Source organism: Falco biarmicus, chromosome Z (genome assembly GCF_023638135.1).
Source record: "Falco biarmicus isolate bFalBia1 chromosome Z, bFalBia1.pri, whole genome shotgun sequence".
Classification (NCBI taxonomy): Eukaryota; Metazoa; Chordata; class Aves; order Falconiformes; family Falconidae; genus Falco; species Falco biarmicus.
The window spans coordinates 68,691,343-68,715,875 of NC_079311.1; positions in this window are offsets into that span (position 1 = coordinate 68,691,343).

Here is a 24,533-nt window from a genome sequence, read left to right on the forward strand (position 1 = left end):
CTCTTCAAAATTGGAAAAATAAATAAAATTGTGAAGAAAGCAGCAAAAAACATTAAGGACACCACTTACATTGAAATGCTCTGCTAATTACGTCATGCCAAGTGCAAATACATTTCCAGTTTGGGGTTACTGCCAGTAGCAGTTTCCAGTGGGCTGAAAATCATGTCGTGTTGATTTTTTTTTCTTTGTTGTTGTTGTTGGGTTTTTTTGTTTGTTTGTTTTCTTAAATAAATCTAGTTTTTATACCTACAAAACTTTAATGGTATATTTCAAACTGTCAGAAAACCTGACATAGATCAGCAACAAAATTATTCTGGCAAGCAGATCAAGGCCTGGCTTTGACTTAGCAACTGAAGGAGCCTGCTAAGGAGAACAAGATGGCCAACTGACAAATGGCCAAAATGCTCCGACAACCTGATTGCTCTAAATATCACTTTACCTCTACCAGCTCCTTAAAACTGACAGGCATCAAAATGGATGGCAACAAACAGGTAGGCTTCAGTCCTCCAAAACTTTATTATCCACACATACTATTTTATATAACCAGTAAACAGTTTAAGGAGGAATAACTAAAAATATTTTCAGGGGCAGACTCTTCTAATACTGACTAGAGGCAGCTTCCCTTCCCTTGCACCACTGCCTTATAGCATAACCACAAAGTGGGTAGGAATAGTGCTAATCACCAAGCTACAGAGATGACCTACAGGCATACAAAACTGGAGGAAGAAGTCAGTTCTTAACTGTAAGTCAAGAGCTGTAGAAAGAAAAACAGGCTGTTTTCTAGCTACCATCTGAGAGGGACTTGTGGAAAGTTAAGTCCGTTGAGTCAGTTCCAGATTCATTCCTTTGCAGCATGCAATTACTGTTGAAAGAGGACACTGGAAAAACTCACTACACACGCTACTCTGCCACAGTCAAGCAGGAGATGAATCTGGCCTTTTCTCTCATTCCACAACACTTGCCACTTCTAGGTTCAGAGACACCCACATTTCCTCAGGAATAACCTGAACTCGCAATCTTTACTTATAAGAGCCTACTTCAACAAATAAAAAACCTTTTAAAAGGAACCAGGAAGAAGGAAAGAACCAAAAGACCAGCAAGAAGTAAAACATTAAATCATGACCTGCCTGGCTGTAGGATTGGGTTCTAACACTTGCACTGTTGAAACGCTGTCAAGACAGAAACATAGCCATGATTTTTAATATGAACTCTTTCATCTCAGTGCATACAGACATTCAGGATCCAGGCTCCTCTAACACTTACTTCATGGCTGGCATAATTATTAGGGCTTCAGTTTTTCTTTTGACAATGATGACTCCCAAATCTATGTCAACTTTTCTAAGCACTGTTTAAATCCATCCTTTGACATCTCATTCCATATTCTATTGGATGATTTCTCAAGACTACTATATAGTATCAAATATATTTCCTCAAAACCCCTAAAATAATTTAAGGAAAACAGTAAATACAATTAAAAAAATTCTGGAGCTATTTCATTCACCACCTTTATGCTTAGATCCAGAGGGCTTTCATTGTTAATCTAACATTAAAAATTGCTTCATATTAAACTCTTCTGTGGAAACTTGCACATTTAATAAGATTTTAATTTTTGGATATTATTATTTCTCTATGTAAGGTTTTTGAATCTGAAGAATTAAGAATTTATCACTAACATTTCTATGTCAAAAATCACATACTCTGAATACAGCCCAGACCGTGAATTATCTCTTTTAACAAAACATTTTGTGTAGGCTGAGTCATGGTCAATTGATTGCAGTCTTCTATAACCAACACTGTTAGTCCAGTTTATCAATCCAAATAAGCATGCTGTTTTAAGTTAACTGTAAGTTAATTAACTGTTAATTTAAGTTAATTTTAAGTTTAAGTTAAGTTTAATTTAACTGTTCTAAGTTAATTAACAACTGTTTTAAGTTAACTGTATCACTACCAATGTAAATTCATCTGGAATAACTCTAGTGTGTAGACAGAGCTTGTTTTTTTTTTTTTTATCACCCAGGAGTATTGCAGCTAGTACACTCAGCTATTTATCCTATTTACTCTTTGAAGTTACTGTTCTGGTTTGCTAGGAAAATTAAATTAATTAAATTAATTTTGGGGCAATGTGTGCCCAAGAACCTTTGAACACTCTGGCCAAGTTCAGCCACAGCTGATAAAAAAAGTAATGAACTTACAAAAATTCTGTGAAAACCAGTCTTCCAGTATTCCCACACAGGTAAAACTGTTCAGTTGATTGTCCACCTAATATCAGATAACCTAAATGGGAGTAAAAGTTTAGGTGCTGCCCTAGCTGAAAAAGCTTTGTTCAGGCCTCATACTTTGACCTGTTAAGCTTTAATCCATAAGAAAAAGGGCTTACTTGAGAACAGTGTTCATAGAACAATTTTCTTTTCCCTTCTGTCGATACCAGGAGGAAGTTTTATTTACTGATTTGGAAGTCAGGGTAAAAGAACCAGAGAATGACATCTGCCAAAAGCACACAATAGTTGTGTACCTCCTTACGTAGTTTTACCCTAAGTTTTCTCAGCTGGCTATAGTGTCAAGGTATTAAAGACTTCAGTCAAAAGGTTCAACACTACCTTCAGTATTTTTCATTCATTGTCTGGAGTTTCTTTTCAAGATTTCCAAAGATAATTTTCTGAGGTGCCTTGATACTACAGAAAATATCAGGCATTTTGGTGTTGTTTTTTTTTTTTTTTAAAGAAACAGACCAGTCAGTCCTCAGAAGTGCTGTACACCACATTCACCCATCTGCACTGTTCATCAGGTCTAATAAGATTTATCATACTGGTATTTTACAGCAATTTTGGGCTTTTTCACCCAGATGGCCTCATTTATCCTGCAATCACAAATGAGTTGAAAAATCATATATTTGTACTTAAATCTGTCTCATCTAGGAAAAACAAATAATCAGACCGTGCAACAAGGTGAAAGTTCACATTCTTCTTTGACTAACAAACTATTAATATTTTTGTATTTTCTCAGGAAATACCTCATTTCACAGTACTACTGTAAACTTCAACAAGAGATCTAAAACTACACAGTGCTTAAACCTAGTTTATGTAAACCTTACTCTCCAAGGTGGAGATTCTTCCTACACATCAGTACTTTGGAGGCTTTAAAAATGTAGTAGTTCCAACCCAGACTGGTTCTACCAGACAAATCCTCTGTGGAGAACAAATTCAGTGCTTTGAGTCCCCACCACCCCCCCTTAATTCTGAATACTTTTTTTTTATTATTCTTGATTTTATAACAGAGTAATTACATCAATATTAAACATTCAAGCTTCTCTTAAAATTGGAGATACCCTCCTCGAGCTCTGGAAACTCACTTTTATGAAGGTGCTTTTGTTCAAAGAGTTAAGCGCTGTCACCTTCTTTCACAAAAAACTAAAAGGAGGGTGACCTATGCAGTATCTCTAAGAAATACACAGAAATGACCTTTACACAGAAAACAGAAGTTCTCAGTAATTGGGACAAAAATCACCTCAGTCTGCCTTCTGCACAGGGCAGGCCTTGGCTATGCCTGTCTTTCCCCTCAGACAAGGAGGCCCGGTAATGCAAGGCTTGGCCTGTCCCGCCAGGATCTGCAGCCATTTAGGAACTTCCAGAGGTTTCTAAACTCTCAGTTCGTTATACTCAGTCTGTAACCCCCCGCCTCAGGCGTCGCAGCTGAGGAGCGGGTATCAGCTACGGCAATGAACGTTACCACACCATGGACTGTTACTATTTAAATCCGACAGCGGGGCGGGCGGCGGAGGGCTGCGGCGCCGGCCACGGGACGGCTCCCTCCGCCGGAGGAACCTCCGCGGTGCCGTGACCCGCCGCTCCCGCCGCTCCCGCCGCTCCCGCCGCTCCCGCCGCTCCCGCCGCTCCCGCCGCTCCCGCCGCTCCCGCCGCTCCCGCCGCTCCCGCCGCTCCCGCCGCTCCCGCCGCTCCCGCCGCTCCCGCCGCTCCCGCCGCTCCCGCCGCTCCCGCCGCAGCGGCTGACGGGCCCTGGGCGGGGCCGGGAGCAACGACGGCCGGGCGGCCCGCGCCCGCCGGGAGCGCTGGCGGTTTGTGCCGGGCGGGCGCTGCCGCCGCCGCCGGGCCGGCTCTGCCTGGCGGCCGTGGGCCCCGCCCGGCGCCGCGCCGCGCCCTGGCTGAGCTCTGCGGCCGCCGCAGCTGCTCGGGGCGCGCCCCGAGGGGAACGGGCCGCTCCCCGGCTGCCGGGCCGCGGCTGTGCGCGCGCAGCTGGCGGGAGCGGGCGCGGCGGTGACGGGGCGCCCGGGCACTCCGCGGCTTGGCGGCAGCGCTGCGGGACCGAGGAGCCTGGCCGCTGGAACCGCGCCGGCCACCCCTGGGACAGGCCCGTCGGGCGGGCAGGACAAGGGGTGCCCTGGCCGCTCTCCATGGGGCAGAACGCGGTGACAGAGGGCTGGGGGCAATGGCGACAAGTCCCACCAGGCGCAGCCGGCGCCTGCCCTCAGGGCCTGCCGGCCCGGCCCGGTGCCTGGGGCAGCAGGTACCAGGCTCTGCAGCGGGAGGGTGGTGGCGCCCCAGGCTCGAGGCCTCACTAAGGTTTAGTCGGCCGGCACCCTGCATCAAAACCAGCTCCGTAAAGGGAAGAGAGACGGGCCGTTGCCGTAGGAGACTTCTCTTCTGTGGGGAACGGAAGGCCCAGTGTGCAGGCTGGACCCACTGCCTGGGAAAGGCTGCTGCCTCCCTGGGGCCCGGGTTGAAGATGTTACAAGAGAAGTTCCTACACGGGCAGAGCACTCAGGCTGTGATCCATTAGTGCTTTGTCACGTAAGCAGCTATGAAGTTGCAGTAAGAAGCCCAAGGTCGATCAAAAGAGACTCCAGAGTGTTGGGATGACAGGCTAAGGGATCAGGAGCACAAGCGGTTTTCTCCTCCATCCTTCCAGTTGCAGGGGATCGTGTTGGAAGAAAGAGGGAAGAGCCAAGTGGTTGATACCTGGCTCCGGGACTGGTGTCACCCAACAGAATTCTGGGTTTTTTTGATCACGGATGGGTCTACAGGACAGCAGACCTGCTGGTGACAGGCGGGGTACGCTTGCCTCAAAGTGGGAGAAAGAATCCTTCCAGGACAGTTAGCAGGGCTCATTGAAAGAGCTGAAAACGCGATTTGAAGTGGGACAGTGATGAAACCAGGCTTGCCAGTGATAAGCCATGGGGCAGCACACCCGTGCTTGAGGGACAGCGTGCTAAGCAAGGTCCTTCAGTCTGCTCCACAATGTGTTGAGTACAGTGGAGCAGATTTGAAATATCCCTGTACTCAAGCATGCAGCACCTTAGTCATCTCAGAGGAGGCAGGGGATGGAGATCTGTGCAGCAGCAACTACAGAAGTGTTGTCAATGCATTGGAAACCATGGAAGCACCTGAGAGCAGACACATAGGAATTAGGACTTCTACCCGCAAAAAGGTGGCAGGATCCATAGCCTAATTGAAGTGTATCTACACCAATACACAGCATGGGCAACAAACAGGAGGAGCTGGAAGCTGTTGGAAAGGCCAAAGCCCAAGTAGAACTCAATATGGCTACTGCTATAAAGACAATAAAAAGGTTTCTATAAGTGCATTAGCAACAAAAGCAGGGCTAAGGGGAATTGCCATCCTTTCTTGGGTACAGGGGGAAAATTGGTGACAAAGGATGAGTAAAAGTCTGAGGCACTTAAAGCCTTCTGTGCCTCAGTCTTTAATAAGACCAGTTGTTCTCACGGTACTCAGCCTGCTGAGCTGGAAGACACAGATGGGGAGCAGAATTAAGCCCTCATAACCCAAAGGGAAATGATTAGCATGCTACACTACTTAGACACACAGAATTCTATGGGTCCAGATGGGATCTACCCAAGGCTACTGAGGGAGCTGGTAGAAGTGTTCACAGAGCCCCTTTCAATCATTTATCAGTGGTCCTGGTTTACCAGGGAGGTCTCAGCTGACTGCAGGTTAGCAAGTGTGATGCCCATCTAAAAGAAGAGTCAGAAGGAGGATCTGGTGCAGGGGAACATTATGGAACAGATCATCTTGAGTGCCATCACGTTGTGTGTACAGGATACCCAGGTGATCAGGCCCAGCCAGCATGGGTTTATGAAAGTCGGGTCCTCCCAAGCCAACTTGATCTCCTTCTAAGACAATATGACCTGCCTGGTGGATGAGGGAAAAGCTGTGGATGTTGTCCTCCTGGACTTTAGTAAACCATTGACACCACTTCTCACAACATTCTCCTGTAGAAACTGACTGCTCATGGCTTGGAAGGGCATACGCTTTACTGGGTAGAACACTGGCTGCACAGCAAGGAGTTATGTCCATTCACCAGTGGTGTTCCCCAGGGTTCAGTGCTGGAGCCAGTTCTGTTAATATCTTTATTGATGATCTGGACAAGGGGATCGAGTGCACCATTGGTAAGTTTGCAGGCGATAACAAGTTGGATGGGGCTGTTGATCTGTTGGAGGCCAGGAGGCTCTGCTGAGGGATCTGCGCAGGCTGGACTGATGGGCTGAGGCCAACTGTATGTCAGCAAGAAGTGCTAAGCCCTGCTTGGATCACAACAACCCTATGCAGCGCTCCAGGCTTGGGGAAGAGCGGTTGGAAAGCTGCCTGGTGGGAAAGGACATGGGGTGCTGGTTGGTCAACATCTGGCTGAATGTGAACCAGCAGCATGCCCAGGTGGCCGTGAAGGCCAATAGCATCCTGGCTTGTATCCCAAATACTGTGGCCAGCAGGACAAAGGGTGATTGTGCCTTGTATGTGGCACTGGTGAGGCCACACCTTGAATGCTGTGTTCAGTTTTGGGGCCCACACTGGAAGAGGGACACTGAGGTTTGGGAGCATGTTCAAAGAAGGGCAGTGAAGCTGGTGAAGGGTCTGGAGCACAAGCCATATGAAGGACAGCTGAGGGAACTGAGGTTGTTTAATCTGGAGAAAGGGAGGCTCAGGGGAGACCTTATCCCTTCTCTACAACTACCTCAAAGAAGGTTGTGTTGAGTTGGGTGTCTGTCTGTTTTTCCCAAGTAGCAAGTTGTTGTGGTTTAACGACAGCAAGAACAAGCAGCTGCTTGCTCTCTTGCAGCTGCTGGCCTTTAAAGCAGTGATGCTGAAAAACCTTGGAGTGAAGAAAACTGCTAAGAGGCTTTTTTTACTGTTAGCAGCAAGGTAATTATTATCTGCACAGGGGAGGTGTTAGTTCACACCACCAAACTTGCTCCAGAGCGCAGGTGTGAAACAGGCTAATTTATACATTTGACATACATGATTGCAACATCTTTCATACATTATTCATGTAACTACAACATCTCATTGCATATTAATGACGGGTGGAGCCTAGGCAGAGCCTGGGAGAGTTTAGGCAGAGTCTTCTCTTGGCATCCATTTTGAGAGGGTTGTTCCAGCCTTTGGCCTCGCTTAGGTAGTCTTCCTCAGAGTTGAACTTTTCAACTTTCTTTCATAAGTGACCCTGCCAGGATCTTGTACATAAATCTTGGCTTTCTACCATTTTCTTCTATTGATGTGTCTAATTTATTATTTACCTAATTTATGATTTCTAGTACCTGGTACAGCAATTTCCAACAATGGCTTAGGCTTGGGTACAGTGAGCAAGAACAGGGCGATTCAGCACTACATGCTATGGTTCCTTGGTAACCAAGTTGAGCAATTTTGCAAGGCAGAATGGGGCTTTTGCAGAGCTGAGACTTTTCTCAGGTGGATCTTTAGGTTATTTAGGCCTCATTCCTTTTCAGCGGCTGCATGGTGCTTGGTTGCCGTCCAGGGTTAAACCACGACACAAGAATGAGATGAAATGGCCCCAAGTTGTGCCAGAGGAGGTTTAGATTGGAAATTAGGAAAAATTTCTTCAGTGGAAAGGGTTGTCATGATTGATACAGGCTACCAAGGGAGGTGGTTGAGTCACCATGCCTGGAGGTATCTAAAAGATGTATAGACATGGCACTTAGGGACATGGTTTAATGGTGGACTTGGCAGTGCTGGGTTAACAGTTGGACTTGATGATCTTAAAACATTCTGTGATTTTGTGATTCTATGATCCATGATATTACTGAACTACAGATACAGTACAGTTGCATAGATATTACATGCATAAATACCCTCACAGAAGGAGCCTTGTCCATATAGCCATATATACCTCACTGGCTGAACATACTGAAGTATGGCAAAGGATCGTGCAAGCAGTAAGTGTTAAAAGATTGCCCAAAAATTTAGAAAGCAGCAAATTATAGATGGTAAAAGAAAAGTATGTAAGTGAAAGAAGTTTGGAACTGGAGCTGTGTATAACAACTGGGTTTTTTAATCAGCTGAGCAGGTAACCAAGGAGTTGAAAAGCTGGGTTATAAAACTTAGGAAGAAATTTTAAAAAATTACTGAAACTAAACTTTATCTACAGTTAACCTAATACAGTCCTATACAGATAAGTAGAATTGTGAAAGGCACATTACTGAGCAAATAACCTTGTGGATGCTGCCACTGTATTTGAATTACTTTAAAAAACAAAGAATTTCTTTACTGTATGTTTCATGTCTGTTATTTGTGACATACTGTTCAACTTTGAAAGAACAACAAAAGCTTCAACCCTCATTAACAGTATGAAAATTTCTATTGTTTTGTATGTTATCTAAGCTTAAAAATCAGAATGTAACATAGCAAAATATTAAAAATAGTCTCTCAGATTTGTCACAAGGGTTATGGCAAACCCAGAGACCTGGATGATTAAACTGCATTTGTTTCTTAGTGCTAAGATTTACTAAGGCAGATAAAAATGTAGCCATTGCTATTTCATACTGGCGATTGCTGTTTTGTTCCCCTCCCCCCCTTCCCCTCCCCGTAATACTGTGCACAAGCAAAGAGAACCTATATAATTGTAAAGAAGTAAGGGAATTGATCGCTAAGATATCTTCACATTTGACATGGGAAGAGTACAACCAAGGACATTTAAAATCCTTATCCACTTAACATTTCATCGCATTGTACTAGACAGCAGTATCAGTGACCTGAGAAGCCTCGGGAAAATAGAAAAGAAAAGGTATCATGTAGCTAAGTGCCCTTGTTTTTGCTAGGAGGTACAAGGGAAATGACAGGTAATATCAGATGGCCAGGACCAGTTTTACTTACTTTACATATGAGCCCTAACAACCTCAGATTCGTTTCAAGTTAACCTCAAACAGGCACTTGGACTGCTGGGCTGTATTCAGCAGTTCCAAAGCAGAGGCTATGAGATAGAATTACTTACCACAGTAAGTATTGATACTGTTATTCACACCAACAGTACAGAATTTATTATAGCATGACTCCAAAGTTACTTAAAGCCATCTAGTGAATATAAACTATAACGAAATGCAAGAGATACAGAATTCAATTCATAAGGGGCTCATTCTCCTGTCATACATACATCCTTTTTACAAGGCTCTGGTTTAATAATAGGTACTATTATTTAAAATCTTTACTTTTTTCTTAAAAAAAAACAAACCAGAAATAACGAAACAAATGGAGATGCAACCTGAGTGACCTGCTCTAGTTGACTGTGCTCTGAGCACGGAAGTTGGACTTGCTGACCTCCAGACATCTCTTCCAGTCTCAGCTGTTCTGTGATCCTGTAACATCATGGCAAACAAATGTATTTGCTCACATACAACTATTATTCACTGTTAAAACCCCCAAGCTTCTGATTTTAAGGATATCCATTAAATAATAAACATTTAGAATATAGTTTCAACTAATTTGGACTGTTGAAAGTTTCCAGCATCATGCAAAAGGGCTACTCAAAGGCAGCGCAGTTTGAAGGTTTCAAACTTCTTTTCCACCTGTACTTCCAGTTAACAATTTCAGATGAAGTAGTCTTCCTTGGACTTGCTACCTGCTCACAAAGATCACCAGACAGTTTTATTTTTCCCTTTTGTATCTAGCCTTGTAGCTGTAAGGACTTGGAAGTAAGATTTTGTTTCATTCTCTTTGCAGCTTGCACAGCACTGAAAATTAGGCCTTTTAGGACAAAAAAGTCTCTTAACATATTTAGAAATAGTATTGAAAGATTTTTAATTGCTAAAAAAGGGATAAGGTTTATTTAGACCAAAGACCATTATTTAGGCTGAGCAAAGTAGACCGCTTTTCTCCATCAGTGTCAGTCCTTCCTCCTCCAAAAAGCAATAGTCCCTGTTGTTTGAGCCACGTATTTCTTTACAAGAAGGGCAAATTCCAGATCACATACTTAAATGCATCAGGACCTAGAGACAGATTTTTGTCTGCAGTACATGCAGATGCTTGGGGAATCTTTAGAGTCCTCAGAGTGCAGACAGTTTTGCCAGCTGCCTTCTAACACTGGCAGAATTTGTGTAGTCTTGAAAGAATTGCAACAGAAAATTGCAAGTTATTCTATATCCATTTTGCAATAGAAACAAAGGCATTTTGTGATCTGAGATTTAGTAGTTGCTGTCCAAGTCTGTTCTGAAGAATGTTGTGTGCATGCAGCTTCATCATACATGCTCAGTAAGATCCTGAAAGCTCATTTTGTTCTAGACTCAGTGTGTTTGTGTAGTTGGGAAATCAGCTCAGCTCCAACAGCCCCCCCTTGATTTTTTTAAAAGCAAAGGAAAATGAACTTGTGATGGATTTATTTGAAAGCAGAACTTGAAAAGGTTACATCCAGCTTAAGGCTTTTTCTTATGTATCCTAGAAGCTGCCAAAGAATATAGGTGGTTCTTTCATGCAAATTTAAGCAGCCAATAAATAAAACTAAGAATGAGTGTGACAATATTGATGTTATTAGTATGAGCACAATCCTAACAATTATTCAAACTGAAGAGGTCATGGCTGATATACTTCCATTGGCTGGACAGAGGTATTGGATATTGCTAACAGACCAGATCTGTTTTCAGGAAGACCTGGGAGATCAACACAACACACATGCTGGAATAATAGATTCTAGCTCTGAATTTAATTTGTATATGGATTCACTATGGTTGCATGAAGATGGGTGTAGCTGCTTATGGGACACACAAGCAGCCAATTACAGTTATTGCATTTGCAGTACAATTTGAATGTATATTTGCAGTAATTATGTGAACAAATTAGACACGTGATTGCCTTTGGATTTTTTTCCTAACTTCTCTCAAGATAAAGTCTCTTCCTGTTAGATACTGTTAGGTGGAGAGGGAAAAAGCAAGCATTGTAAGGGAGTGTAACAAATGTTTATTCTTCGTATCCCAAGTATTTAACTTCAGGATGCTCATGTGATTTTGCCAAATACCTCTGCCAGTATGTTCCATACACCTGAAATGTCATCGTAATTGCAGCTACAGAGAGCTGATGAAAGAAATCTAAGCTCCTGGTCATCAGCTGTATCTGATCCTCCATGTTTCTTTTCCTATATTCACCTCAGAGACTCCTCACAAAGGAGTGCTGACTTTTTGCCTCTGATCCACATAACTATACCTGGCAACACCATGAGATAACCCCAAAGACTCAGTTTTATTGACTACTTGACAGATCATGAGATTAAAAAGTAGCATTATGCATTCTTCATAATTATCTGTAAATACTGTATACTGACAATATTGTCGGGATGTTTGTGGTGGACTAGTCTGATTTAGTTCAGAAAGAATCTGAGAAAATGACCCCAAACATGCTTATTACATGCCAGAGAGTAAATACTACACCTCAGTCTTTTGCTAAGGCTAAAGAATTGGTTTTGGTCTAAGCAGGCCAAAGACCACACATGTGCTGGCAGGTATTCCCTTAGCATCAGTGCTGCAAGACACCCACAGCTGCTGCAGCTGCCAGTTTTCTGCTGAGATGTGAGCTTCAGAAACAGATCAAGTATGTTAAAGCTATCATTTGAAAATCCCTGCTGTGTCTGTCTTGTATGGGCTTCTCTGAAAGCTTTGTTTTTATGATTTAAGAAACAATGCTCTGATTTCAGGAAGGCTGTCTGAACTACACTCCCCAGCTACAGAAATGAGATAGGAAGATCAATTTGGATTTATTTGGAGTTAATTGTTTAGAAGAGCTGATGTACCAATTTTTGTAACACAGGATTAGCGAATACCAAAACACATTATGGAATAACCTGGATGAGGCAAGACTATTATGTTTCAGGTGTGAATGGGTACACTCAAATGAAGGCTAGGGAATGATCTCATCTTTCATGTATGCTTTACCTTTGAGGCATAGGCTTTTCAGCAAGACAGGCAACTGAAACTCATTCAGTGAATCTGAGAACTACAGGAAAGGAGGTTTAACAAGCTCTTTCAGAATTTCAGTATTCATCAGGAGTACATCGTAATTCCTAAAGGAAACTGCACTTTAATTGCATATAAAATTGCTTACATGTTATCCCATGAGGTGCTGATTAAGTAAAATTCTTTCGAAGTTCTGTATATTTGCACTGCAGTGTTTCTAAGTTCTTAAAAAGACAAGGTGACGAGGCATTTTTAGTGATATAAAGCTTCACCACCAGTGCAGTCTGCAGGTTTTATGGGAAGCCTATCTGTACTCACACAGTTCTTGAATTAGTGTTTTTAGAAGTATTTACAGAAAATAATGGTAAAATACTTTTAATTCTTGTTTGTACCTGTTTGCGCTTTTTGTGTGTGAGAATAGCTTAAGCCTTCATAATCATGCTACTGCAGCACATTCCAAGCCGTGCAAATAAGCCATTTAGCTCAACTGAATTACAGCATCAAGTCAGTTAATGTATCAAGCCAGTCCAAAACTGATACAACTGGAACCTCTAGGCAAACTTGGTAAGGTCCCAGTCCTAGCATAAACTTCACATCTTTAACAAGGCTTCACATCTTGATGTTATATAAACACTGCTCAGGGGATGGGAATGCCAAACATCCTGCAGATTAGTACCTTGCAAGGTAACATCCCAGGTAATCTACCGCATCTCTAACATTGTGTACTGGTTACTCTGCTATTTTTCAGCAATCTAGAGACCTGGGGTAATGTAGTGCTGAATAAATCTGTCTGGGCTTCTCACTTTCCATACTCTGTTTAAGGCCATCAGAGGGTGTAGGGTCTGTAGGTCCCTAAAGAGAACAACTTTTCTTTGTCCCCTCCATTCTCAGAAGCAGTAAAACCACTCTGCTCTAGAAGCATTTATGAAAGCTGTCAGTTCCCATCACTGTGTTATGGTATTTATTAATTTTTGTCTGCTTACAGGTGTGAGCAGCTATGTACATGCAAACACCTCTCCTAAGGGGTGCTGAAGGGACATACAGAGCAGTACAGATCTGGTGCTCATGGTCCCACTCTGGTGCCTGAGGAGGTAGAAAAGGAGTATTATGCTTGCCCTTTTGCAAGTGAAGTATCCAGGTTATATAAATTAATTACACTTACACATAAATATTTTCTGCACCGCCAGGAGGATTGTGTTGCTCTCGGTTTTAGGGGGAAAAGCTGAGATTCCAGTGTTTGAGTATTACTCAATGAACTAGATCTTTGAACAGCACCATCTTAAGAGATGAGCACATTTATGCTAGGCCAGAGTGAATATTTTGTCCTGTGTCTCACAAATCATGAGAAGACAATATAGATGCTGATGGAGTTTTAGAGTCTCTCACCGTATGTCATGTCTTGGAAATGAGTGCTACATTTTTTCCTGATTAACAAGACAGTTGATTCCAACTGCTTATTTTTCTTTTCCTCTTTTTGACAAATGATATGCAAACACTTAGTGCTCCCACAGTTTCATGGTCAGGGAATAGTTTGTTGCATTGAAGAAGGAAAAATATATTTATGCTGGTGGAAAGAGCTGATGGCATATTAAATCACAGTTATATGAGAATAGAGTTCTGCAGTAGCCTATGAAATGTAATATTAATATAGAGAGCAAATGCTAGATAGCTTTTCTGAGATGCTGATGGCATGCAAAAGAAAAGAAAAATTAGTAAGAGTGGTTATTGCCACAGCAAGTACCGGCACATAAAAGATCCTAACCAGACAGGAGTTCTGAGTCAGTCAACTTCTGCTTTACTGAGACAGATCCTTTGTTCTTTTCCCCCCTCTTCTGACAGCAAAGAAAGATCATAATAATTATGCTCTAAAATCGAAGTGATGAGGCTCAATATTTAAAGTTATCTCTGCTTTAAACTTAAAACTTTGAGGCTGGCACAGTAATTATTATGTAAGTGCCAGGAATTTTACTTTAAATTTTGATTGTTTATATATAGAGATCTATAATTAATTCACATCTAAACAAATGTAATTTCAATATATCTATCATATCTTTCAGGTATAAAAAACTGAGTTGTTTGATTTAAGAACAGCCACAACTGGAATGGACTACTTGATTTTAGACAATATAAAAAGCAGAATTTAGCCACACGTGCAAGTATCAGTAAAATTAAAAGCAGGATTACAGTTAAGCTTAACCTTGAAGGAATTCTATATGAAAAGATTAAAGAAACTATTTAATGTGGAAATATACTGAGGGATCTGCCAACTGAATACGTTTTTTCTATGTGGTGCCTTATGCAGCCTCTGGACATTAAAACCTTAGTCATATTTGCAGTGATGATTCCCATTTGGATAGAAACGACAGTGTCACACACAGTGTGCTATGGCTTCCATTTTAAAGAATGTCTAACTCCCAGCATGATGCAGAGAGAGATCATACTGCTGGGGATAGCACCATGAAAAGTAAATTGTGTAGCAAGTATGTTGACTGCGTTCTCTGCAATGTTGTCAGGAAAAGGACACTGCTATCCAAGATGACTCTACCTTCCATATATAAGTAATACAAGTACCAAAGGATAAGATATGGTAGGTTCAAGAGTAGTTGAATAAGATAAAGATACATGTAAGGGACATGCATCCATTTTCAAATATAAAATGTATTATTCCATCTATACTGTAAGCAAGTACCAAGAAAGTAGAAAACTAGATTAATGGAGCCTGTTTTACAATACTCAGAAGTAATACTCAAACTCACAAAATTAACAGGAAGATTTTTTTTTCCCTGTGAAGGACAATGATTATAGAAAGATAATCAGTCCTGACTTGTCATCCATACAGAGACATATGCAACTAAACAAGAGAAGAAACCCAATATAAATGCATACAGTACTAACCACCAAGAAAAATAAAGAAATCATATCTTCTTAATAATTTTCCTTAAAGTGAATTACAGGTTCTTTCAAACTCCTTGCACCAAAGAGCAAGCCTCTCCAGTAGCTGCCATTGTGTGAATTATATGGAGGAGCTACCCTTAAGACAAAAAACGGACAAGGGACTACTTTCATAACAAGCCTATAGCTGTCTGCTTTGTTCATTGGGATAAATTACAGAATAAATAGTTTAAAAAAATTGTAAAGGTAGATGACTAATTCAGATAACTAATGACAGGTTACTGAGGTAGTGAATTACCTGGGTATCTGTTCTTCTCAAACTTGTCAGCAATCCCCTTAAGAGTAAGAAAATTATTCTTATCTGCATGGTGATTACATTCTTTCCTGAGCGTGTGTCTTAGAGTTTAAAAATATTTTTTTGCACTGGTTTTCATATTATTGCACTTTAAAATGGTATCTGGAAATCAGAGTGAACATAGACTAAAACTCTGGAGCAGAGAAAAGCAGAGGGGTGGGGAAAAAGTAAAGGACAAATTTAGTCTTTCCTTCACTCAGCCCATAAGATCTTGATTAGTACATCTGTTCTTCAGTTGCCATAATTATAAATTTTCTATACCCTTGACTTAAAAGTATCAAACTAACAAAAGACAGGAGTTCAAAACACATTTTTGCATACTTCTTAATTTATATTTTCATCCGTATTCATGAAATCTTAAGAAATAGACATGGAAGAGACCAATTAAATCATCCAGTCATTCCCCCTACTGACAGCTCTAAATAATTCCTTGTATATTCAGGTCATGAAAATACAACATTTACATACAGATGCTAAAATAACATTTTAATGAGCCAGGTTCTTTTTCCTGTGTCATCTGAGCAGAACTGTTCAGACAAAGGCAGCTTTTTGTCACAAAAGAAGACCCCCCAAGGGAATACACACTTCAGCTGAGTGCATCTTACCGGATTAAGTACTGTATTTTAACAGCTTATTATTATGCATTTCAGCACATCATAGGAAAAGGACACATGGTAATTAAGATCAATCAGCACAACTTCTGAAGCCTAGTGTGGCAACCAAGAGGTTAAATATTACTTCAGACATGAGACAAGATGTCTAAGGATAATGTTACCTTAAGTAAACTCTCTTCCTTGTCATTCAGTTAACGATCATTGAGAATCCACCATTAGTTCAGCACAAAGTCACTCTTGTCATTAGTGAGTGGCTCAAACTACCGTTTGGTTGTAATTGTAACCTGAGAATTTTTAGCTATTAATGAGTAACAAGATTGAGTTTGTCATTCAGAAGATGGCCTGCAGGCTGGTCTTTTGACATAATGTGACTCTTAGTGCAGTTATGATCTGCATCTTGAACTTCAGTTCAAGCCCCAATTAGAACTGCTACCCAAAAGCCAGGTTACATGGGATAACATGGAATTTAAAGACATATTGCACCCCCACCAGTATTAAAAACTGAGTCTTACACATTATTTTAAATCAGATTTTATTTTTAGACGTGGTTCTATGTAACAATTCAAATGAGATGCCCAGACTCTGGCTATTGCTTCTCTGTTCTCATTGGATAACATTCTGATGATAAACAACAAGGGAACCACTATAAACCCATGTGCAGCATTTCTGAGGAACAAGTTCAGGAAAACTCACACAGATCAGACACTATGTAGTGCAGGATATACTGTAGATTGTTCTAGACCACTGTCCAGATGAAGGGCTTGATAACAAGGAAGTGCCAGTAACAGCCATGTGAATATTCAGACAATATTGAAGAGAACTGGAGGTTTTATATCAACTGTATTATGATGAAAGTACTGATAAAGGTATGATAAAACCCACAAACTTATATGGTATTTATCTACCTAAATATACCTTTTCCTCCTCTATACATTTTACACCTTTGAGCAACAGTGAAATAGTGCTATATCAAATTGCTAGTAATAAGGTTCAAACATTCTCTGCATGTTTTTTTCTCCTACGAAGCCTAACTGTAAGCCTACCCTGATTTTACTATGTTTTGATGATCTAGAGCTTTTTCATAATAATAAAATGGATTTACAAATAAATGGCTTAGCCTCTGAGTCAGCCTAACACATAAGGATAACATATTACAAATAAAGATATGAGGTGTAATCACCTATTAGCAATTTTCCCCAAGCAAATACTAACAAAACTCCCCACGCAGTTCTGACAAGTGTGTACTGTTAGAAGTCAGAGACTAAGGAGGAGGCACTTAAATATATTAAGTGTGTAGTTATCTGTTAGCAAACACTTTTTATTTCCAGATATGCATAACAATTGTTCCAAATTTAAAATTTTGTCTTCATAAAACATGCTTTTACAAACTGTGATTTAATTAAGGCATTCTAATTTTATTAGATCATTTTCTAAATCCATGTAGTGGTCTCCCGCTATTCATTTTTATGGAGGGGAAACGGGCTCCTCATGGAAAGTATGAAGCGATACTGTAGCATGAATGGGAGGTTTACTGAAAAAGATTAATTACAGGAAATTAACATACACATTCCCCTTAAAAATCATCTTCATTTGCTGTTTCATGCTGAATCACATACAGTACAATTCTGTAGGGAAGTGGCTGAGTCAACACCCATAGAGGTATTTAAAAGATGTGTAGATGTGGTGTTTAGGGACATGGTTTAGTGGTTGTCCTGGTTTCAGCTGGGATGGAGTTAACTTTCTTCTTAGTAGCTGGTGCAGTGCTGTGTTTTGGCTCTGACCGGAGAACAATGTTGATTACACACTGATGTTTTTAGTTGTTGCTGGGTGATGTTTGTACTCAGTCAAGGACTTTGTGGTTTCTTGGGTTCTGCCACCCAGAGGGCTGGAGGGGATCAAGAGACTGGGAGGGGACACAGCCAGGACTGGTGACCTGAACCAGCCAGAGGGGTATTCCATACCACGGGATGCCATGCCTGGTATATAAACTTGGGGGGTTAGCTGGGGCCTGGGGATCACTGCTCAGGGACTGGCTGGGCATCAGTCAGCAGGTGGTGAGCAGTTGTATTGTGCATCACTTGGTTCCCTTTCTCCCTTTTCCTTTGGATTTTTTCCTTTTCCCCAACTTTCCATTATAAGTTATTATTATTATTATTATTATTATTATTATTATTATTATTGTTGTTGTTGTTGTTGTTACTATTATTGTTGTTGTTGTTACTATTATTGTTCTTTCCTTTTTATTCTGTTTAAATTATTAGATTGTTCTTATCTCAGCTCTTGAGTTTTACATTCCTTTCCAATTCTCCTCCCCACCCCTCTGGGTGTGGCGGAGTAAGCAAGCGGCTGCGTGGTGCCTGGTTGCTAGCCGGGGTTAAACCATGACAGTGGTGGACTTGGTAGTGTTAGATTAATGGTTGGACTCAATGATCTTAAAGGTCTTTTCTAACCTAAACGATTCTATGATAAATTATCTGAAGCAACAGTTGACGATTTTAATGCATTGTGAAACTCATGAGTTTGTAGGATTGAAGTTTGCACTCCAGTACAATGTGCTCCCCTCTGTGTGCCTAAAGAGGCAGTGAGAACGTTCATCCCAGAAACATGATTTGTCTTGCATCATGAAATGGCACAGAATGGCAAATAACAGTAGAGCAAGCATCAGACAAATTAAATGTGGATCGGGACAATCCCACTCGTTGCCACCTGTGCACATCCCACAGGATCCCCATTGAACCACAAACACTATGATTAGCTCCATCATGGTGTTTGTGTACATATACTACAAAACGTGGTAATGCCTATTCTCATAATTTCTGATAGCACTTCAGTGACTCACAACCCTGTTTCCTCATATAAATGATATAAAATGTTCCTTAGAAATCCCTTTCAAATGTTCAAGGTTCTTCATGGAGATGGTCCATCACCAAAGCAAACCATTGCCATGCCATCCATTAGCAGCGTGATTTGCTCCAGAAGTTTCTCAGCCTAAAGGACTGCCTGTGAAAGCAAGAGACACTTTATGCCAAAAATCAGCTGAAAGCATTGTAACATATAATTGGAAAAACTGAAAAAACCCAGTAATCTTACAGCCTATGTGCTGAGTTTGCTATTTTACAACAGCAGAAAACAGAACAGATGGACAAAATGAGGCAAAAATAAAGAAGAGGAAGGAGGTAAAAATGACAGTTCTCAAAATCTTTTGATTCAGCTGAAACAGGGAGGGAAAACTAGGGCATTTGTAGCATTTGGCTATAGCTGGAGGAATTACCACCTTGCCATTGCATTTTTCTATCTACTTACAGATTTGCTACTTTGGGAGTTGCTCAGTTACTATAGGAGCTGTTATTCAAAACCCAGATGAGCTGGCAGGATTCACAGAACTCTACACCAGCCTATCTGTAACAAATGGGAGGAATCAGCTATTTTTGGCAACCATACGGTATTGGTGGGTTTTTTTTTCTTCTTCTTATTTTTTTTTTTTAAGTTACAAAGCAGTGATACAGAATGTGTCTTTTATTCATGATACACTGAAGACCTGAATAAAGCTTCTTCATTACTTCAGAGTTTGAAATACTGTTTGTGCAAAATGGCTATATGACACTTGTGTATTTTGATGAAGTAACTTACCTCCTGGGGATTTCATTAACGTCATCAACCATGACCAGTATCTCTAGTCTTTCTTTTAATACAGGAAAATGAATTCAGTGTGTGTATACTGTGGAGAAATAGAAGGTAAGCATTCCCATGATCCGTCTAAAAATGCCTGTCACATAAGCTTGAATGTATTGTCTTTTCTGCTGTACTTTATCTTGTTTTTAACAGGCACCCAGGAGAATTTAGTGGAAAATATGCAAATTAAAAACTCGATTCACAAGGGATATGCTAGAGTCAAAAATAATTCTATCTATCCAAACTGTAACTAATGAACAAATGATTCAGTGAAATACATTCCATAATTCCATTCACCACCATCTGTTATTGGCAAGATACTTTGTTTGTTCCCAGCTACAAAGCTCAAGCTAGTGCATAACTGCCGGCTTAAGGGAGAAAAGTGAATGTTGTGAATGCTGCAAAGAAGTATGGCTGCTTTTCACAGGAATGTGTATTTGCCCTTCAGTGTCTAGCAGAATTTAATATTTACTAGAAACAGGGAAATAAGGCATTGGTACCTATGAAAAAAGGTCCATGACAAGTAAAGTCGTTGTTTTGGCATGAAATTCCCTTTTGCTGCAGGAAGCCGCACTCTGGGCTACATGACCAAGCCTTTTCCACTTGTCGTCTAGACTCTGTATATCTTTTTGTTGGGATCCTGTTTCATTTCAGGCAGTAAAAATCAAATGGGAACAACACTCAGCTACAAAAAATGGTGTTGCTCTTTCAATAGCTATCTTCCTTCCCTTAAAGGTATTCTCAGCATAGTAAAATGAGATTGTACTCCTACATAATATTCCGTTTGGACACATGTAGAAAAAAAGATACTGACTAGCGTGTGCCAACAGACAGCAGGATGCTTCATAGCAAACTGAGGAAGGGTGTGTGTCAGTTTCTCAGTTTGAAATCCTCCTTTCCATAGGGATATTAAAACTATTTATACTAGTTAAGCAAAAGTGTGGAAAAAAACCTCCAAAAGACAAACTCACAGACTTACTAAGTTACATGGAAGAAGAGGGAGAGAAAAATGTTATTCACAGTCCTGTGTTCAAAAACCTATTGTGCAAACAGTGGCTCTGGTTGCTTTGATATTAATATCTATAAAGATGCTTTACAGACATTATTTACTAAAGCAGTTACTAGTGCTTTCCACCTACACAGGAAAGCTACATGCTCAAGTGCAGTCTTCAGCAAGTTGCACCCACTTGGTGAGCTGGTAGGAAGCATTGCCACCTCCGCCTACAGCTATTAATTTTATATATTTCATAACATAGGGATGACAGCCTTGCCATGTGTCCTGCTGTCGTGATGGTGTAAGAAATCAGACAAGTCCAGATGATGATATTTCACAGTGTAATTCAAGATTTCTCGGAGACTTCAGTATTTTTGTCATTTAATTGGAGACATTAAATCAGTAGCAGAAAAGTGATATTACTTCAAACAAGACACTTTCTGTAAGAAGTCAAGAACTTGAAAGATACAGCTTGAACCTGCCTCTGTTAGGCTCAATAATTTACAATCTGCCACAGCCAACATTGCATTTATGAATAGTTTGAATGCATACACATTAGTACTCTTTAAAATCATTATTTTTTAACTATTATAACAAACTATAACCTTTATGAACAATAGTTACAGATAATCTATTTTAAAAGTTTTTATTTTTTCTTGGTGTGAATGCAGGTTAACAGACTATATAATATATACTATCTAAGGCATATGTAATAGTAAATGCCAGTTATATGTACAACATCTGGAATTGAGGCAGGAAATGCATCTATAATGATAGGAATTAATATTTCATAACTCTGCCTTATGTTTACTTTACCTGACTCTGTCCTTTCAGGCTACATACTAGTCTTTCATAACAAACCACAGAATAAGACAAGAGAGTTTAAGAATCTACTTCAGCAATCTGTTTAAAGATTGCTGTTCTTCCAGAGGAATCAGTTACCTAAGCCAGACTATAGTTTAAATGATCGCTCTACTGGGACGCTAGAATTAAGCTCTACATGGAGTTGTCTTTTCATTCAGTTTAATTCATTAATTATTAATGGAAATTATTAAAATATTATTATTATTATTAATAATATTAAATAATAATAATTAATTCCATTTAATAAATACGTATTACTCTTTACCATAATTTTCCGTTTGGAAACTGAGATTTAACTAGATTATCTAATCTGACTGCCTACCCTATAGATGTGTTTAGAATATCAGTTATATTCCATCCATTTTACAATGAGTTCCATGTTTTATGGCTGATAATCAAACCTGGTGGTTTTTTTTCCATTCACTAACATTTTGTACAGCAATGCAAGGTCACACTGAAGGTTCATCTAGCGCAGTATTTTATGTCTGACAGCAGAAAGATTAATGAAAAAAGTAAGAAAAAGGGCAAACACAAAGTGATACCGTCCACAATATGTTCTATGTAAGATTCAGTCTTTTGGTTGTAAACTGCCTTCAGGAAAAAGGATCAAGTCCTGTTTAGGTATAAAAGGCAAGTTTTATGAATCTCATATGCACATTAATATTCTAAAAGCTGAAAAACAAACCCATATGGGAATAAGTTCAACTCTGTGGAAGAAAGGGGGAATATTCAGGGGTACAGCTGTATCACAGTTAAAGAGCATGACTAGCTTAACCTGGGGCAGGCAGAGAAATCACCTACTGTGTTCTTCAGGGCAGCAGCCATGGAAAACATGGTTGATTGGGGCTGCTGTTGACACCAACAACTTGCAGGCTGTCCTAACAAAGGGATTGTAAAAAACTTACATGGCTACTTCCCTCTGAAGTTAGCACATGCCTAGAGCCAGAGTAAGGTGCCTGTCTACACTGCAATGTGTAGCGAAACAGTAACAGCTCCAGTGACTATGTGAGAAAACTGGCAACCAGACTTGCTGCAAACTGCTCTTGCTGTGATGAGGAAAACAGTAACTTGTCCCATCAACAGTTGCTGCTCCCAGAAAAACAAAACTGGGAGCCAAGCATCCCGTCACCTCCACCTTCTACCCCTATTCCACTCCTTAGGAAGTTAAGAGGGATTCATTCTTGTCTCTGCTGCTAAGAAGCCTAGAAACAATTTGCATATATAGTGTTTAGGATTTACAATAAAAGAGGAGGGGAAAGAAAGATTCCTGCCTTGCTGCAATTAATAGCTGACAGAATTAGCAGCAGTTTGTCAGCAAGTTGCAGAGGTTGTCCAGGAGGTTTTATACAAACAGCAAGGAGTGTCAACAGAGTCAAGAGCCCCAAAGGTGACTCCTTCCTGAAGCAACTCCCATAGGTGTTTCTAAGATTTCCAGAAGTAGAATCTGGGTCCTTCTTTTGGGAAAGCCATAGACAGATAGTTTCAGTGTACTGCAGTCTGTTCTGCTGAGATAAAATTTGGAATGTAACACATTTTAACACAGCAGGAAATCTAGATAATTCTAATGGTCAGAACAGCTTGATTCAGGACTAAGTTGATCTCCTTTATATTTCTTCTGTTGATATATGCCCATCTGTTTGGTAGAAATCTGTAGTTATAGTAGATAGAGAAGAGAAAAAAAAAAAAAAAGGGCAGAACTTGAGCTTTCAGTTAGTATGAGAATGCTGTTTGATCCACATTTTGTATTTCAATATTTCATTGTATGAAAGCCAAAGGAACTAACAAGTGAAACGTATTTTGAGCTCCTGAATTGTTCCACAGACCAATGTGACACTTGCAATCAGGCATTTAGATAAATCAGCCTTAGAGAGGAATAGCAACCTTTAATATGTCACAGTGTTTTCTAAAGAATGTCACTCAAGGTTATCCACAATTCTTCTGTGTAGGAAACAAGATACAGTATCTAAAAGCAGAAAATGAAACTACTTAAAACCTTTGGGATGATAGCAATAGGTGGAGGAAGATGAATACTCCAACAAGAGTTTGCTTTTCTTAGAGGACTTGTAACCCATCCTAAAAAGGTTTCAGCTTTATGGTCTCGCCCCAGATACAGCTAACAGACTGAAACAGTGCAGGAATTCCTGCACCATACTAATAATGCTATTAACACCCTGTAGAGCAGATCAATTAATACTCACAGCCATGGTAGGTACTAAAAAAGTCTTAATTTACTTGAAAAAAGATCAGGAGAAGTAATTTGGGCATTAGGAAGGAAAAATTAATCATAATCAGGAACCTGTGTAATGAATTTATGTAACTGACAACAAACTGGAACAGAAGGATCAGTCCCTCAGTGTAGAAGAGACAAGAAAACCAGGTGAAAATATAGCCAGTTTTAAATGCCATTATGCCCACAAATGAAACAGCTCAAGAAAGTGTTCAGAAAACATTTAATACAGGGAACACTTTTGGAGACAGCACTGGCTACTTGACAAGGCTGTGTGTCAGAACAGGTTAAATGTGACTGGTAGAGACAGCCTGAGGAGAAATATAAGGACTTTCCGAGAGAGGCAGAGAGGTTGGAAAGCATTCTTAACCAAAACCAGAGTTAATGGTATCAAGTTTGGATACCTGGAAAATTAAGTCTAATCTCTGAGAAACACAGATATAAGTCTAGCTGGGAAAAAAAGATTTGTCAGACACCATCATCAAATGGAATTACTGTTCCAGGTATAAATTTGCATCTAGAGAGAGCCCAGCAGTAAATTAAAACACCCTACCATGACATTGGCTACACTTGGTTGTCTTTGTTAGTGCCCTGTTTCCAGGTGGCAGGAACAGGTTGTACTCACCCTGTTAGCTCATGTTTTAAATTAAAGAAGTCATATACCTTTCAGAGAGCACAAACTTGGCCTCATTTCCTATTCCATATACATCAGA